Source organism: Helicoverpa armigera, chromosome 26, assembly GCF_030705265.1.
Source record: "Helicoverpa armigera isolate CAAS_96S chromosome 26, ASM3070526v1, whole genome shotgun sequence".
Taxonomy (NCBI): Eukaryota; Metazoa; Arthropoda; class Insecta; order Lepidoptera; family Noctuidae; genus Helicoverpa; species Helicoverpa armigera.
The window spans coordinates 7591242-7611011 of NC_087145.1; the positions used below are offsets into that span (position 1 = coordinate 7591242).

A 19770-nucleotide genomic window follows, 5' to 3' on the forward strand; every position below is an offset into this window, starting at 1 on the left:
GTAGAATAATTATGTATAGTGTGGTTCTTAGTAAGTAGTTTACTTGCTTTGTTTGTTAGGAAAAGTCAAGTTAAACTACGCTTTTTCAGTTTATTGCAAACATACGTGACGTACACAAGTATCTCCTAATGGTGCAACCAGTATGAAGCTTGAAGATATGCATTTCAACAACAAACAAACTTTCTCTAGTAAGCTGGATTAGAGTTTTTTTTCATAGTAAGTCTTAGTGCGTCGTTACTTTGGTGTGTTTTGGGAAATTAAATTGCAAAGTAGCGCTCTCATTTTTCCGTTTCTTGATCGAGCAGTACAGCTAACAATTTGACAACTAGGGACCGTGGATCTATACTAATATTGTTAAGACTAGCTTCTGCCAGTGGTTTCACCCGCATCCCGTGGGAACCTCTGCACGAACCCGGATAAAAAGTAGCCCAAATAGCCTTCCTCGATAAATGGGCTATCTAACACCGAAAGAATTGTTCAAATCGGGTCAGTAGTTCCTGAGATTAGCGCGTTCAAACAAACAAAAACTCTTCAGCTTTATAATATTAGTATAGACTGACAATGTTAGAGAGTCCATGTAGGCTATTTAGGCTACTTTTTACCCGGATGCGCGAGGTAGTTTCCACTGGTCAAAGCTAGCGTACAGATATACTTTCAACACAAACAATGCCTCGTGTAAATACTTACAGAAATTGAACTACTTCTTCCATTTTAAAATAAACTAGAGCAGTTCTACCCACGGTTAAATAACGAGTGACGGATAGTTAACTGCTACGTGACAGCTATCCAATTGCCTTTAACAGCTGGTCGGAGCTAATTAGGAAAAACTAGAAGATTAATATCTTACCCGCAGACTGTTAATTAGTATTCCCTAAACAGTTGAGAGCAATGAACTTTAGTTTCAAGTTTATTGGGGTGTACAATACTATACCAGTCTGTAAAAAATATAATAAACTAGTGGTGCGCCCTCGCTTTTCGGTAACCTTTAAAATTAATACAGCCTTACTACAAAAACGTAAACATCTGTTGAACACTTGTCAAAAAAGGGTTGCTGCAAAACGGACCCTATTTCGACGTCATAATCTTACATTTTTTAGATAAGTGTTCAACAGACGTTTAAAAGTGTTTTTACTTGTATTAGGTTAGTGTTTCTCTACTATATTATGCATGGTTTATACACATAAACCTTCCTCTTGAAACACTCTATTTTATAAAAAAAATCGCGTGAAAATCAGTTGCGTGGTTTTGAAGATTTAAGCGTACAAAGGGATATAGGGCAGAAAAAGCGACTTTGTTTCATTGTATGTAGTGATACCGTATTGTCCTTTTTTCTATAAAAAAATATACTGAAGTAGTACTGTAACAGAGCTTCCAAACTGGAGGATGTTTTGGTCGGTTTTTCTCCGCTAAATTCCGCATGACAAAAAACCTGTCGCACAGTTTCAAGTGGCATCGTTTGAACTAGAGTTTTCAGTTGTTTGTTGTTGTTCGTATACGCACCGAGCATTGCCACGCAAAAAAATGTAGTGAGAAAGCGCTCTAAACGCTCAGCATATATTTCATTTAAAGGTTTTTTAAAGGTTCGTTTGCTACTCTTAATTGTGTCTTGTCAGTCAAAATTTCAAAACGCACAAGAAGGCTAAACGTGTTTTTCAAACACTATTTTTATAACACAAAAACGCATTTTTTCACCTTGTAATAGAAACAGTGTATAGCAATATATAAACTTAAATAAAATAATAATAATATAAAAACTTTTAAAAATCAAAAGAACCAGAATTATTTCACTACAAAGCAAAGTAGGCAATCATTCTACCTCAATTCTTCAATCTGTTTCTAAAAGACTATTAAAGTACCTTCACACCTGTAGCAAGTCAGGCATACTTACACAGGACTCGGAGGCAATCAACCCTTCAGACAAACAGGCTGTGTTTATACTAACAGCAATAAAGGGAATATATTGTGCTGTCCTGGATATCTATGTGTTTATGGAGAAACTAGTTGCATATCCATACCATATTCACGTAGAAATAAAATGTACTTTTCGGAAATCCATAAGTGGTCGAAAAGATTTTTAGAGTGTGTCACGGTAGGTATCTTTTCGAACATCAAAAATACGATTTATTTGCACTAAAAGTGCAATGAAATTAATATATGAATAGTTGATAATTAGAGTTCACTGTCAGACTGGCACCAGGCTGTATTTTATGAACCGTGATAGACCGTTGAAATTATGTTGCCGCTATAACAACTAACACTGAAAACTAGAATACAATTAATATATTTTTAGCCATCTTTTAGATCGATTGATATATTTTGGGTTCGTAAAATCTTCGATCTACTTACCAAATACATTCGCATAACGTTAATTTAAAAAAATCGGCCAAGTGCGAGTCAGACTCGCGCACGAAGGGTCCCGTACCGTTATTTATAAAATGGACAAAGAAATAACGTTTGTTGTATGGGAGCCCTCCAAAATATTGATTTAATAACAAACAAAAATACATCATCTGTGAAAATTTCAGCTCTCTAACTATCACGGTTCATGTGATACAGCCTGGTGACAGACGGACGGACGGACAGAGGAGCGAAAACAATAGGGTCCCGTTTTACCCTTTGGGTTCGGGACCCTAAAAAGGAACTCCTGCTTAGTAGTAAAACCTTTTTTGAAGAAAGAAAGAAAGTTACATACTACAACAGAACAACGGAGCTCTCTTCCATCAAAACATTGATTTAATATGTATGAAACTACAGACAACGCTTGCCTAAGTTTGCACAAACTGTAGAACTTACTTCACGAACGTGTATCAGCATTGTAGTATCATACACTATACTCCATTTGAGTAGTAAGTAGTGATTTTAAACAGTACTTTATTTATATTAATTTTGTACGCCAATTACAGGGAAAACTTGTATGGATCTGATCTATATAATTTCAATATCCTATGTAACAGTAGGTACGTCTTGTAAATATAGCCCTATTTTACCGAAATAAACTATCTTAGCCTTTGTTTAATACGTATTTGCGTAAAACGTTACCTTTAGCCAAACTGAGTATAGTTATATTTTATAATTTTTGAGCAAAAATATACACATCGTAAGTATACCGAAATTTTCCTTCATTAACTCGAAGTTTTCTGTCACTGAATTCGATTCTATGTTACCATCTAACGAGCCTTTTCCCAAGTATGTTGGGGTCGGTCTCCAGTCTCACTGGAGGCAGCTGAGTACCAGTGCTTTAAAAGGAGCGACTGCCCTATCTGACCTCCTCAACCCAGTTACCCGAGCAACTCGATCTGTACCCCTGGGTTAGACTGGTCTACTACCATCTTAGTTAATATTTTTATTTGTGGCACCTAACTTACAGAAATGTAACAAATTGGGAAGAACAATGATGTTTATTTTTCAATAATATGAACACGGCCCAAGGGCCGAGTTACGTCGTTTTTATCTTCACAGCATAATAAGATCATGTAGATATATGCTTAATTTTATAAACATTGCCAACATCGCTTTCTCACATAAGAGATCACATAATTTTTATATATAGGTATGATATCAAATGAACTTTTTTCCTCAATACATTTTTTTACGCTACTGGTGTATATTTTACCTACTCCAATATTTTCTTTGTCTTTCATCGAGATGTATTAAAATGCCAAAGTAACTCTGTCTGTCTCGTCCCTCTAAGTCGTCTAACCTCGTCTAACCTCGTCTAACTCTAAGTCTCCAAAAAACACAAAAAAAGACCTCTAAAATCACAGCGAAATTCTGAACACCTTTCGTATTAACCGAACAATACAAAATTACCTACCCTAATCGTGTGACCCCATGTTATTACCCTTCAATATATGTGATAACCGATCCCTATTGTTGTTTGAGAATCAATCAGTCGGGGTCCAGGCGACGACGTATAGTTTAAGATTACGGGAAAATAACCCAAGGGCTTATTTAGTCTTATGGTAGGAAAATAATAGAAAGTCGGACGACCTTGTTGGCGCAATGGACTGCCAAACCATTGGTCCCTGGTGCATTTCCCTGTACGGTCAACCTTTGTGTGATGAGCATGCTTGTTGGCTGTGGTCTGGGTGTTATAATATGTTTTTATAAGTGCAGTTTATCAGTTGTGTTAGCACCCATAACACAAGCAAATAAATAGCTTACCATGGGGCTAACCGAAGTGTGTGGTGTCGCGAAATAAAAAAAAGCCAAAGAAAATACCCCACGTATTTTTTTTTTGTTATTTATAAAAATGCGTGACGGATGCGTTAAACATAGAAGCTTTTCTTTATATGCCGATATAGTTATTTGTTACAGTTTAAAGAAACAAACATTCCGATTGATTTGTTTTCATTTTCATTCACAAAGGAATGTAAACTTGGGACTAATACTCATGATATTTTACCCCATCGTTTTATGAGAAACTCCTCAATTCGACTGAGAGAGAGTACGGAGATTAATACACTCTTAATCATGGCTAAATACAGATAATATTTTTTTTTAACGATTATTTTCATCATCTTTCGTACCGACTTTAATTATTAATTGAGTAATTTCAGGTCCTCCAGGTAATTCAAGTATTTTCTGAGGGACCTTCTCTCCGCGCTCGGACAAAAAGTAGCCATAAGAATTCCTCCAAGAAAGGGTTAACTAACACTGAGTAGCGGCTAAGTTATCAGCTGATAGTTGGATACTTTAGTTTGAAGGTCATCCAACTTTTTAATCGGCCAATACCTGATAGTTGTAATGTGCGCTCTACGCGTAAACTTTGCAGTCTTACGGAACTGCATAAAAAGTTTCATGGAAGATGTAAGTATCTACTAATAGTTACTTTCTTTTTTTAACCTAATTCAAAAGGGATCCTCAGTTCGACTTGTATGTGTGTATGTTTCTGCGCAGTTATCTTACGCTTAGCTGCACCGATTTTGATGTGGTTTCCAGTATAGTTTTATCGGATTAAGGAGAAGGTTTTAGGTTTTTTTTTTCCTATCATTTAGTAAATTATGTATGTCATTATTATATGTACATGCAGGAATTACGTGGCTAACCGCACTACCTAAACGTAATACAAACATATTTAATGCAATGATCATGTTCACAGGAAATGTGGTTTGTGGCTTCCGAAAGGAAAGCTTATGACAAAAGCGTTAAGAATAACACACGAATATCCAAATTGAGCATCTCCTTCTTTGGGAAATCGGTTAAAATACATACATAAGTATTTTACGGAGATAAAAATCATCACATCCTGTTGTGCAGCATGAGAGAGTGTCAGACTCTTACTGACTAAAACCCATCATGTTCCTTCTGCCCCTTGCTAAGCCCTTTGTGTACCAGAGCTGCGAGAACTATGTAGCAAGCATAAGTGTAATCTATCTCTATGTATTTGCAAAGTGCCATTTTCTTACATTTTTATCCTTGTCGGCAAACGAACTTAGCACCACGTTAGGCAATGGTTAGAACTATAACACTATTTACTTGTTATCCGGATGCAATACGTAGTTCCCGCGGACGATGTCTATCTGGCTAAAGATGATGTTATAATTTCACCGAATGCAGCTGAGTACCAGTGTTTTACAAGGAGCGACTGCTCATCTGATCACCTCAACTCAGTTACCCGGGCAACCCAACCCCTAGGTAAGTCTGATTATTACCAGACTTACTGGCTTCTGACTAGCCGTAACGACTGTCAAAGATATCCAAATGACAGTCGGGACCTACAGTTTATCGTGCCGTACGAAACACGGGAACAAGATAGTATGACGATAAAAAAATACATAATCATCATAATGTATGTTATGTTCATTCAATTATTTTAATAGTATAGGAACTAGGGAATGATGTCACTAGTGTATTAATTGTAAAGTCGAACACTTAGCGAGTAATAACGGAAAGTAATTGAATATGTTAGTGTTGTGGGGGTCATAAATTAATCTAGTAATTATCATGGTTGTTTTATGGTTAGGGAATAGACATATAGAACCTTAACCTACCAAATAGGTTGCTATGTAAATGGGTGAAAGTAAAAAAAAATATCGTTTAATATTAATGGTACTCCGTTTGTGTCTTAGTTCGGCGTTTTTTTTAAATTTTTTATTTGTGTTTTTTTTTTATATATAATTATGTGACCTAAGGAGATTGACTTGGCATAGCAGAACTCAGAACCTCACCAAATAAATGACGGGAAAATCTTTGAATCCTAATGAAATAACCATTACTCCGATAGTATAAGAACGGTTTAAGATGAATAATTTAAGAAAATAAGCTCAGCGATCTCCTCCGATCTCTATAAGGTACCTTTTTTGTAAGAACGCAGATCAAAGGCAATGTACACCCGGGGGGTTGAGTTCCACCCCTCTGTAGCAACAAGGGTGAAACCATGTGATACTCACAGGGTTCGAAGCAGCCTCAGCAACAATACAAGTCACACACAACACTAATTCACTTCACAATACAGTACAACCTAGGTCCCGTACACTAAGCGAAACATATTGTCTCTAAGACACGTCTTGATCGCGACGCATCACACACTCAAATACCACCATCTTGAATTAACAAATGACAATTACAATTTTCAAATTAAGAACACGCCTTGATTGTGTGTTTTTTTTTTAATATTATTTTTTTTAATGCAAAGGTTTTGATGGCAGGTGGAACATGGGCGGCTGTGGCGATGGGCGGCGCGCGCACTGAGGCTCACTTCACTCCGATGCGCGGCGCATCGCGGCTCACTTCGTGCCAATAACCTGACCTGGTTTCGTGCGCGATGAATTATTTTTGAAATGGCAACGCACTTGCATTTGGATCTTTTTATTGTTATTCTTATTTGTAATTGTATTGCATATTGTGATTATGTAATTGGATTATTTGTCTTACACAATACGTAACACTCAGAACACAAGTTTCTGCATGTTTTCTTCATATGATAGTTTTTGTAAAGGAAATATATTGTAAGAGAGCGTGTTACGTGAGAGGTCAGTAGGACAGTCAGGGATCTGCGACGTCAAGGTCTGATAGATCTTGTTATCTGAGATTTTATTACATTTGCATCCTTCTGAGAACATACATGATGATATTTTATATTGAAATAAAAAGAGATTTTAAATATTAAATAGATTGCTTCATATGAAGCCCAGATGTAGTATGGATTTTAGTATTTTTGTATTCACCGTGTAATGAATATATTAAAAAGTAAATTAATGACCATAACTAACTATTTTTTTTGTAATATGTTTTTTGTAGAATTTATTTTTAGTTTTGTATAAAAATAAGTAGTTTAAGTTTGTAAATATAGTGTGTACATATTGAACGCAAAATAAAATTATATTCTATTAGATATGAAAAGGTATTTAAATAAATAAAAAATATATATGATCAAATACGTAGATATTACTTATTCATATGAGATATTATTTAATTGCACCTACATGAAAGCTAAGAAAATCAAACAAATCATTTTTTTACTAGAATTTTTCGCTATAGAAAAATATTTTCCGATTTCACATTTCCTATGTCCTTGGTTGAAAATTATGTAATGTGTGTTTTTATTGGTATTGAACACAGGTGCGCGGAATTGGTTCCGTTTGGCTTGGCTTTAGGTGCTTACCATATTTGATATGGTTTCATATTAAACTAGTAGGTTTTTCAAGGTCACTCGCAAGAATGCTACCTGCATTTTTAAGAATAAAAAGTAAATATAAGGTAAGTAAAAACTATATATGTATAAAAAGTAAATGTTTTTAGTGTAATTAAATAGAATAACATAAATAATGTTTTTTTTTAATTTGCCCTTACCCTAGATAACTTAATTTTCACCAAAGCTTTTTTAACAATCTTACCAGTCCAAATGACCATTAGATTTCTTTAGAAAAGTATTTAAAAATTATATAAAAGCATTTAACAACATATAAACATTTGTCCAATATAAAAAACTTGCTAAATAAACAAGCTAGCTACAAGTACTACGGCGTAGCTGCGTAGCGTCGTAGCAAGCATCTGCAGTGCTACGAGACCTCAGGGACCGCTTGAAAACATTGTGGGTGAACTTAAAAATTCTGCATAAGCTAAGTTAAGCTTATACAAAATATGATAAGTTGTGATATTTTTCTTGAATACTGGCTTATTCTAATGACTAGTACTTTAATATACTCCTAACACATTTTTCTGGTAACTGCGGTTTAGAAATTATGTGTTCGTTTTGAAGGCTTATTTAAAACTAGCTTCTGCCCGCGACTTCGTACGCGGATCCTGTCTCTTATGCCAGCGACTACGGGGTCAGCAAAATCAAAGATCTGAATCGTCTGATATTGAATTTTAAGGGCCCGTTGACTTGAAAACAACGGAATACGCATTAGAAACGTTCCATATATTTAATTTTTGTACTTCAACGGCAAAAGCACAGCAGACTAAACAAAACGCTGAGAACTGAACCGCAATAGACGCGACCATAGGAATAAAGGTAGTAATTCTAATTAGTCCGCATTTAAGTTGTGTGTGGCAAAAATATTACACGTATTATTACGTAAAAAAACATTAAATAGATGACAAAGTCGTGGTGACTTAGTGGAAGTCGTGGTGGTTTAGTGGGTAGAGAACCAATCTCTCAAGTATGAGCGTGCGTCTTTGATTCCAGGTCTGGCAAGTACCTGCCAATGCAACTTTTCTAAATTCGTATGTAGGTACTTTCTACGTATATTTTGGATACCAATGACCGTTATTTGGAAGGCATGTTAAACTGTAGGTTCCGGCTGTCATTGAACATTCTTGGCAGTCGTTATGGGTAGTCAGACCAGTAAGTCTGACCAGTTTTACCAAGGGGTGTTGGGTTGAGCGGGTAACCGGGTTGTGGAGGTCAGATAGGCAGTCGCTCCTTGTAAAACACTGGTACTCAGTTGCATCGTGACTGGAAGTCGACTCTTACATAATTGGGACAAAGGCTTTTGAGATAATAACGACAATAATAATGAGATATAAGCACCGCAGGACATCTGAGGCTGATGACGGGGAGTAGCTACCCCGCGGGGCTATATATACTGAGTTCTCCAGGTAGAGTACACTGTCCCCCATCTCCGGCCGGTCGGAGTGAACCATGACGGGGGTAGGTCTCACGCCTCTGGCTTGGCTTGGCCGTCCAGAGTGGAGTCGCTAGAGCAGGGTTAGTAGCCCTGCTCGGAGGATAGGTGCCTAGTGGTAAGTGACCCACAGGGAGCGCGTAATCTGCGTTTAAAATCCGCCGAGGTATTCTCACACTTCAGCCGCTCATGTCCCTGTTGCCCTCTTGTTGCTATTCAGTGACTGGTGAGCTGGCGAAGTCTCCACCTGCAATTTTTACATGTAGGTATCTAATACATTGTCATCGGCAGGTGCCATAGTTCCCGTAGTTTCCCCATTCCTAGTTCATTAGCATCCCATCACAATAGCCCAAGTAGTTTTCATCCACAGTTAGCAATAGTATAGCACAGAACCGGGGATTGTCTTTTTTTTTAACGACGTCCATCGGGGATTGTCATTGGGTTCATTTCTATAGTGTATAAAGGGATAATCGTCGGTTTTGTGTCACCATACCTATTTCATAACATTCGTTTCTATACATTTCAAGTGTAGTATTGCTCTTGAAGTTCCACATCAGGTGTTCCAGATCTTCGATGTATATACGTCAATAGAGAGTGCTTATTAGATTGAACCACTTTTGCAAAAACGTCATATCTTTATATGCTATAGTCTGACTGGGCTCCTGGGGTTACACATCAGGTGTTTTACATCTTCAATTTTTATAAGTCAACAGAAACTGCTAATCAGATTGAACAACTTTTGCTAAAACGTCACACCTCTATATGCTATAGTCTAGCTGGGCCCCTGGAGTTCCACATCAGGTGTTTTAGATCTTCAATTTGTATAAGTCAATAGAAAGTGCTTATCAAGTTGAACAACTTTTGCTAAAACGTCATACCTGTATATGGTACAGAGAAGCTGGGCTCTTGGGGTTCCACATCAGGTGTTCCAGATCTTAAAATGTATTATCTCAGCTGAAAATGCTCATCACATGAAACAACTTTTGCTATGACACCATTTTTGTATCTCTTATAGTTTTGTTGGTCTGTTGGTGTTCTGCATCAGGTCTTCAAGTTTCGAAGATAAATTATTTAATTAGCCTATATGTTGACCAGGCTTAATACTGATACAACAAAGAAAAAATCATTGAAATCCGTCCAGTAGTTCCGAAGATTAGCGTGTACAAACAAACAGACATACAGACATACAGACATACAGACATACAGACAGAATTTTTTTTTTGGATTTGTGCTCCATTACTGTTTCTAAACCCCACCCAATTATTATTTTTTTAATGTATTCAATGTACAGACACAGTTTTTTTACAGATTTATTATATGTATAGATTAAGCCTAATTGTATTTAGATAGTAAGTTTGTTTATAAAAAAAATATTCATTTCCATATTTTTTTTAATAAGACACATCCCCAGTTACCATTTACGTTTTAAAATAAGCTCGAGTAAGTGCAGGTCTTGACCTTTATAGGTCATCGCGACTTTTATTAACTTTCTTCTAAGATATCTATTGGTATCTATTCTAATAGAGTTGTTGAGTTTATTTGTCTGCTAATCTCAAATACTTAAAGATTAACTACAAAAACTTAAAGATCTGTCGAACAGTTGTCTAAAAAAAGTGTGGCTGTAAAACGGACTTCATTTTAACGTCATAATCTAACATTTTTGTAGAGAAGTGTTCTACAGACATTTAAAAGTTTTTGTGGTGCGGCGGTTGTTGTCAGATTTGAAAACGTAATTCAGTGTTAGTCAACACATACTTATTGGCATATGCTGCTTTTTATCCGGGTGCGTGGAGTAGTATCCAAACAAGTTAGTTGTAGAATACAATCTTAGTACGCAAGCTATTGTTAGCCCTGGCTCATTACACGGTTGAGTAAATATTTATTTATGTAGCCACATCGGTGATACGCGTGCTTATTGCAACAAATACTACAAGATTTGTGTATGACTCATTCATACTTTATACCGTATATAGTTATACTGATTTGAGACGAACAAACTGAAACTTCTAATACGAGTATATCGAAGTATCGAAGTCTCAGAAACCCAATTTTGTTCTGTATAAGGTTGTTGAATTACAGGTTAAATACATTGTATCCTCATACATATTATAGTTATCTCCAGTAAGACTGCTGTGACCGAGGTCTCGGGTTCGATTACCGGGTCGGGCCAAAATCACCTCGTAAATGTCTATCCTGCTTGTTATCTCTTTCATGTCGTGACGGTGTCGTCACATTACGTTTTAGACTGTCATTTGTTTCTCGAGAATTTGTTGTTTCAACCATTTTCAAAAAAAACATTCAGGTGACTTTAGTTCAAAAGCTACATATATTGCTAAACATCATAGTCAAGCCACCAGTTTCTAATGAAATAATCCACAATTTCATGACACCATTTCTTTTGTAATATTAACAAATTCAGGAATTTTTACTCAAACGCAACATGCAACAATAATTAAAAAAAAAAACACCATCGCCCACTTTTCGTCCACAACTCAGTACTTACAAAACCATCATACATTACTGTCATTGAAGTACAGTCGCGTACAGTTATTATAACGTTTAAATAAACAGGTAGCGCTTGTCCCGCGGGTACAATCGCCGACAAAAGTGCTACATTATTCAGTGACGATGAGCGCGGCGTGACAGCCGTGTGATACGTCATGTGGGGCCACTAAATAAGAGAGTTTGATAATAGGGAAGGGAGACAATGGAGATGGTAGATGGTTTTTTATTTATTTCTTAGTTTGGCTTACTCAAAAAGTGTAGTGCTCGTGAAACTGTCACATTTGTAGTCTACTAGCTGTGTTCTCGCGGTTCCACCCGCGTCCCGTGAGAACTTCTGCTCGAACCCGGATAATTTATAGCCTACTGTACTCGGAAATAGTGTAGCTTTCCAACAGTGATTTTTTTCCTAATCGGTGCTGAAGTTTCTGAGAATATTCGATAAAAAAACCAACAGTCAAATCTTTTCTTTTTAAGGTATTGGTATAGATTAGCCGTTATAAGGTACGTCTCGAGTAACTTCTATTAATTTGGCTATGTGAAATGAACATGTCAGCTATAAAGTTACAGCCATTTTATTACACAGCATGCCACCGTAACCATCTAAAAACACACATACACAAAATAAATCCGATTCACCCTCTTCAATCTTACCACCGCCAACTCTATGGCCCCACAAGTTCCGCAAAGATAACGTCACAGCACCCGACTGTACTACCGAACTACTTTTGTTCGCGATGCTATAGGCTTTGTTAATAACGTGCGCGACTGTACAATAAATTGAACGAGATCGTATAAGTCATGATAAGTTGTTATGTTATGTATGTACGTGGTTTATTTTATTGGTGAAATATGTTGCTTTATGTATGTTATGAAGTCAAATAAAAGGCCGGTTTCACTTTCTCAACATTCTTTTTCATGAAAAGTGGGTGTTTAGTTCTAGTAGATGTAACTGATGTAGTTGAAATAATATTAAAATGTGGACTAATACGCAAATCCTTCTCTGTATCAGAAGATAAAGACTTGCAGTGCTATGTGACATTTAATTTTCTTTACTTCGTCTTATGATCATATCTTGCCTATGATCAGTTTGTATTTAGGTAGTGAACATTTTAGTTATTAAAGCAGAAAATGTAAAAATCTATCCACTAACTTTGCAGACACAACATTTTTAACAGCAAAATAAATCCACCAAACGCACTTTGTACCTATATATTGAAAATCTAAAATCCTAGACAGTTATGAAACAATTTCCATAAACAACAAAAAACAACTTTTTTAAAACGTGTACCTACCCCTGTATACATAAAAACAATACCCATCCAGCATCACCGATACCAAGAATCAGTAACAACATTTAAACTTTGTACGAAAACTCGGAAAAGCGTCACAATAAATAATTCCACCAACATGATATGCGCTAAATGAAATCTGAGTAAAGGCACAGTTAAAATATATTCTCTTCTAAACAGTTGTAAAGCTACGTACTAACGTTCATCATCATCATCATCATCATCTCAGCCATAGGACGTCCACTGCTGAACATAGGCCTCCCCCTTAGATCTCCACAGATACCTGTTGGAGGCGACCTGCATCTAGCGTCTTCCGGCGACCTTTATACTAACGTTCAAATCAAAGGAAATCAAAAATCGTTTATTCAAGATTGGCTGCGATACAGCACTTTTTGAACGTCAAGAATTTACAAAAGACATCACCCAAAACGCCCACCCTTCACCACGTTCTATGTGTTTTTGCTGGGAAGAAGAAGTGGCGCAACAAACTCCCCAGCAACACATGTCTGTCTGTAGGTAGAAGAACCTTTCAACATTGTTTGATATATTTTGTACTAGCTTTCCGCCCGCGGCTTCGCCCGCGTGGAATTCGGTTCACCCCTCCCGCTGTGGGTTAGCAGCGGTGAGGGAGTGTCAGACTCTTACTGACTAAAATCGTCGTGTTCCGTCCTAGGCCTTTTATATACCAGGGCCGCGGTACCTCTTTCGAACAACCCGCAGCCGCGGCTGGCCCTGGCGCTACTGGGCCCCACTGATTTCAAAACACGTTAAGACTAATTCGCGGCGAACCTTAACACCATCAACCTTATCGCCATCTATCGAGCTATCGGGAAGCTCGCGATTGAACAATGAGCTACAGGTTAAAGCGCGAGATATCATTGCACTTCTTACGTATCTTAAAAAAAAACAACGTCACCACGTTTTAAAAAGCTATCATTCCACTTCTTACGTATTTTAAAAACACATCGTTACCACGTTTTAAAAACACCCAGCGCCATCTATCGCATACCTCAAGAACTAAATAACTTAACTAATACTTATACCAATTAGTAATTCGTTGAATTATAGTTATTTCAGGATAAGTAGATGTAAAAAAAACAGTTAAGACGATAAAACAAATTGTACGTCATCCCTCGGGAATTCCTCATTTTCGAGGATTCACTATCGTATCATTTAGCTTCTAAATTTATATGTTCATATTCGTTTGCAATATATAAGTAGATGTAAAAAAAAAAACAGTTTAGACGATTAAACAAATTGTACATCATCCCTCGGGAATTCCTCATTTTCGGGGATTCATTATCGTATCATTTAGCTTCTAAATTTACATGTTTATATTCGTTTGCAATATATTACCTTGTTTTAAACGACACACAGCGCCATCTACAATCCATCCATCAAGCAAACAATATTTTTGTTTTCCCTCGGGAATATCTATTTTTTTCGGGATAAAAAGTACCCTATTATTTAATCCGGACTTCTAATTTTCCGTCTGCAAAATTTCAAAGCAATCGGTTCAGTAGTTACGGCGTGAAAGCGGAACAAACAAACAAACTCACTTTCCGATTTATAATATTAGTAAGGATGTCGCTATATTTTCCGCATAACTTTTCTAAATTAATACGCTCCTCCTCGTTAAGGTGGTCCGTACGTAAACGCGATATAACTTGCTTAGCACGGGTTTCTATTTGCTCAGGTGAGGTGTACTGTTGAGTGCCCGTGCACTCAATATTATAAGTCTCAGCTTCTACAGCTCGGTCCATTGAAAATATTAAGTCATGCGAAGTAGGGTTAAAAACTTCTAAAAATCCACGATTATTCGAGACTGTGGTTAGGCAATCTCTAATTATACAATTTGATATTGTTTGCACTTCTTACGTATCTTAGAAAAAACAACGTCACCACGTTTTAAAAAGCTATCATTCCACTTCTTACGTATTTTAAAAACACATCGTTACCACGTTTTAAAAACACCCAGCGCCATCTATCGCATACCTCAGTAATTCGTTGAATTATAGTTATTTCAGGATAAGTAGATGTAAAAAAAAACAGTTAAGACGATAAAACAAATTGTACGTCATCCCTCGGGAATTCCTCATTTTCGAGGATTCATTATCGTATCATTTAGCTTCTAAATTTATATGTTCATATTCGTTTGCAATATATAAGTAGATGTAAAAAAAAACAGTTTAGACGATTAAACAAATTGTACATCATCCCTCGGGAATTCCTCATTTTCGGGGATTCATTATCGTATCATTTAGCTTCTAAATTTACATGTTTATATTCGTTTGCAATATATTACCTTGTTTTAAACGACACACAGCGCCATCTACAATCCATCCATCAAGCAAACAATATTTTTGTTTTCCCTCGGGAATATCTATTTTTTTCGGGATAAAAAGTACCCTATTATTTAATCCGGACTTTTAACTTTACGTCTGCAAAATTTCAAAGCAATCGGTTCAGTAGTTACGGCGTGAAAGCGGAACAAACAAACAAACAAACAAACAAACAAACAAACAAACAAACAAACAAACTCACTTTCCGATTTATAATATTAGTAAGGATACAATGTCTATATTGCCGTAAAGGACAATATGCAATATTGACATAAAATTACAGTAAAAATTATAAAAATGTTCTAATGAACTTAAAGGTCGTCGATGCAAATGCGTGTATGAGAGACATTTTTACGAACGTTAGTACGTACCCTCCCAACTGTATATCTTTAGTCTGTGGTACCGGTGCCCGGATACGGAAATAGGTCAGGTCATCAAGTTATTAAGGACATACCGACAAAGCCCAACTATCCTGCGATATTTCCTATAAAATCGATCGATATTTACCTTGTTTTAATGGAAGGGAATTTAGTTGTGTGAAAGGCGGTGGAGGGTGAAGAGGGCAAGTTTGAACTTGGCACTCGGCACTATTAGGTATTAGGTAGGTACCTATTTTTTGAGCCTACTGGAACATAGGACTCATAACAATAAGGAATGCCAGCATTATCTATACTAATATTATAAAGCTGAAAAGTTTGTTTGTTTGAACTCGCTAATCTCAGGAACTACTGGTCCGATTTGAAAATTTCTTTCAGTGTTAGATAGCCCATTTATCGAGGAAGGCTATAGGCTACTTTTTATCCCGGTACGGGAAGTAGTTCCCACGGGATGCGGGTGAAACCGCTGGCAGAAGCTAGTTGCTTTATAACTAAAGAAATATTTCAACTTTGAGTCTTGGTAACAAGACTTTTTGCCTCGTCTAAGCCAAAACTCATTCCAGTGAGAGCGCAACAGACATACAACCCTATTTTTAGACGACTTTAAAAGAAAGAGGTCCTTTTTTTAACGACTTCAAAAATCATCAAATGACCCCTCCCGCTGTGGGTTAGCAGCGGTGAGGGAGTGTCAGACTCTTACTGACTAAAAACCGTCGTTTTCCGTCGTGGGCCTTTTATGTACCAGGGATGCGGTGCGGATGTATCTCTTTCGAACCACCCGCAGCCCCGGCAGGCCTTGGCCCTACTGGGCCCCGCTGGGGAAGAAAGAGGTCCTCAGTTGGACCTGTCTGTATATACATATGTACATATATGCGTACAAATGTCACTCACACATGCATGTGTATCGAGCACATGCGTCTGTGAGTGACATTGTTATGAACGTTAGTACGTATGTAGCTTCACAACCTTTATAAAAGAATTTATTTATTTAACTGAGTACGTAGGTACTAGTGACAGCTTTTTGACATTTTGACGAAATATTTCCATCATGCACACTGCTGTTTGACAGCGCATATATTTAGTGCGAGCGCTGTCAAATCTTTTAACACTGGTAATAAGTTGGTTTTCAGCGCTTGCTATTTTTATATTGCCGTGTTTTCACTGTACAGGGAAATGAAGAAGGTGAAGTAACGTAAGTTTTGCAAAAAACTTAAAATACGTTAAACGTCTTCGACGGTATAGAGGGCTCTCCTTCAAATTACATTTTAATCGGATCAGTAGTTCTGGCGTGAAGGCGCGCCACACATACAGACAGAATAATAATTACTTTCGCATTGAAAATTGAAAATATATGTAAGGAAAAATCATATTCAAATACCATTTAGCCTTTCTTTTTTAGATTTCCAGTAATTTAGAACGAAAATGTATAAAAAATCACTAACATTTCTCAAACGCTGTAAACTTGGATCACTGTATCCACTTCCTTATCTACTAAATAAGACTTATCAAAAGGTACCTTATAACAATGGTGTAAGGTTCAAAATTGAGTGTAACAAAATTGTTTGTTGAGTCATAAATTGTTTTTTCCTTAGGACTGGACTTTAACGATTATAAATGGATGTAAAATGACAGAAATGGTGATTAATTAAGATGTTTTTAATGTGATTTGTGTTGTAATGGCGGATTTTGGAAGATTTAGATGATGGGTCTTAACAAGCTGTTGAGTTAAGGTTCGATTGTAATAAATTGCTGGGCCTCTTCTGATGTTATTGTATCGGATACATAATGTATGTATAAAGGCGAGATTTTAAACTAAGAATATTTCTAAATTATTCCGGTAAGAACGCAAAGTAATTTCTAAGGGACAAGTTTGACACCACTGTTAGAAGCTTCATTTCATGTTAGTATAACTAACTCCACGAGCCTTGATAAAAGATTCTCGATAAATGGGGTATCTAATATTGAAATATTTTTTCAAATCGGACCAGTAGTTCCTAAGATTAGCGCGTTTAAGCAAACAAACAAATTCTTCAGCTTAATAATATCAGTATCGATATAATATTCCATCACAATATTTTCTGTATTACTTTCACAATCCTAACATTCCGAATTAAAATTATTTTAAAGTAAGCCTGGTTTTCAACAATAAATCATTAAAATAAAAGCCCAACCCACAAAGTAAAGTGAATTTTCAAAAATTTTCTTCTCTCACATACCATAATATTTGAGGCACAGATCAACTCACACGTTTAAATGGCTTTGTAGCAGGAAGCGACTCCCGCGCATATCTCACGGGCGAAATACGTCATTTTTATTAAGTCTCTGACCTGATTAGTATTTATATCAGGATTTAAATATACGGCCAAATGGAATGGTGGGGAAAGTAAGAAAATTATACTGGAATGAATGTAAAAGTCGAAGCTTGTCATCTGAGTAGAGTTTTATCAAATATGTTTAGGTCACCTTTCAGGCTTGCTAAACTTAATTAAGTACCAGTATTTTACTATTAGACTACCTATATAAAATACTACTAATACTTATACACGACGATAAATATGTATAGGATACAATATGAACACACAGATAGTCTGCAAAGCATGAAAAAAACCAGGTTACTTTTTCCCAATTGCGGAAAGTTGTTCTCATGGAACATGGGTAAAACTACGGGGACCAGCTAGTTAAGTAAGACATTATGATAAATTGAATCAATTCTTTTCTAAAACAACAAAATAAAAATCGAATTTACAACACGAAGCAAAATCTATTGCTACACGCAAAACTGTCATTTTCAAGTTCCAAATCGCTATAAAATAATGAACAACGATACCAACTTAGTTCTGCAGAAACAGACAACAAACATACAGTATGTCAGACCACCCACGGTCTAACCTATTTGTCTGAACGAGTGTGACAAATTGTTAGAACTGTCCGCGCTTGAAACAGCGGACTTTATTGCGAATTACATAGTACGTGAATTCGTTTGAAATGCGAGATTTTTTTAAATGTGTGAAAGCTATGAGAGTAATTATTCACTTGTCTAACACAATATAGTAGTGTTGTATCATTAAAATCGAATAGAAACAAAAGAAGGCACAGACCATTTCTTTTTTGGAGTAACACAATCAAACTTAAGTATTCACTTACTAGTTTAGCTAGTTAAGCTGGTACTTTTCAATTACTAGCTTTCGCCCGTGATTTCACCTGCGTCCCGTGACTGCTTTAGTGTAGCCGGATGGTGACTATGTACTTCTTGAGGATCACAGCTACTTCTCTAAGTTTCAATTTAAACGGATCAGCCGTTCTTGAGTTACATATACTTAGATGAATTACTAGCTATTCAGCTTATCAGGGTGGTTTAAGCTCATGGTGTAAAGAATTTCGAAAACGGTCCAGTTATATCTGAGTTCACACGTTACAAACAGACAACTATTTCATCTTTACAATATAACTACTTACCTACCTATATACGAGTATATAGCTTCAGTCCTAAACATTAACAAAACGTTAATTACCCTCCTAATAACAGAACATATTTAACGACAATCCTAGTTGAACTTTACGACACTTTGAATGAGACTTAACCCTCTAGCTCGTGTAACAATAATAGAAATACGTACGTAGATTTAACAAAACACTCGTGAAAAGATATTCTAACGATTTATGCTATAATAAATATTGCATAGACAAACAAGAACTTATTAAATTTTCCGCCGTTCACTTGCGAGCTGTTTTCCCGAGGGTTCACTCGCGTACTGTGGGAAGTACTGCCTGGTACCTGGATATAATATACCTATATGAGATAAGCTAGCTTCCCGAACGTGAAAGAATTTTTCATATTGGTCAAGTAGTTTTGGAGCCAAATCTTGTCAAACCAACTAGCATATATTTCTTCTTCATAATATTAGTGAAATATGATTGTATGCGTTTTCTTTTCAGTAATTTGTAATGCGGTTTTATAAAATCATATAAGTATAATATAACCAACTGTACAAAATAAACTACTATCGATTTAATTATTACTTTCTTTATTTTCGAAAACGTAGTTAATCGTAACTGACATAAGTAGGTACACATACTTCAAAACTAAATACTTAATATTTTTATAAGAAAAGTTAGGCAATAGGTACTTGATGATTAAAGATAAAAATAAGATTGTAATTCCAGAAATAAGTACTTTTACAACCAC

The 19770-nt window shown here is 36.3% G+C and overlaps 1 protein-coding gene across 1 annotated transcript in view; it reads right to left on the reverse strand.

Moving 5' to 3' along the window:
* The window catches only part of LOC110372635 (muscle calcium channel subunit alpha-1), a 75950-nt gene extending 69193 nt beyond the window's left edge, over nt 1-6757 (reverse strand). Inside the window, exon 1 of the mRNA XM_064041713.1 lies at nt 6393-6757. The gene's annotated coding sequence lies outside the window, so the exon portion shown is untranslated. The remainder of the gene's footprint in view (nt 1-6392) is intronic.
* Nucleotides 6758-19770: the final 13013 nt, after the last annotated feature.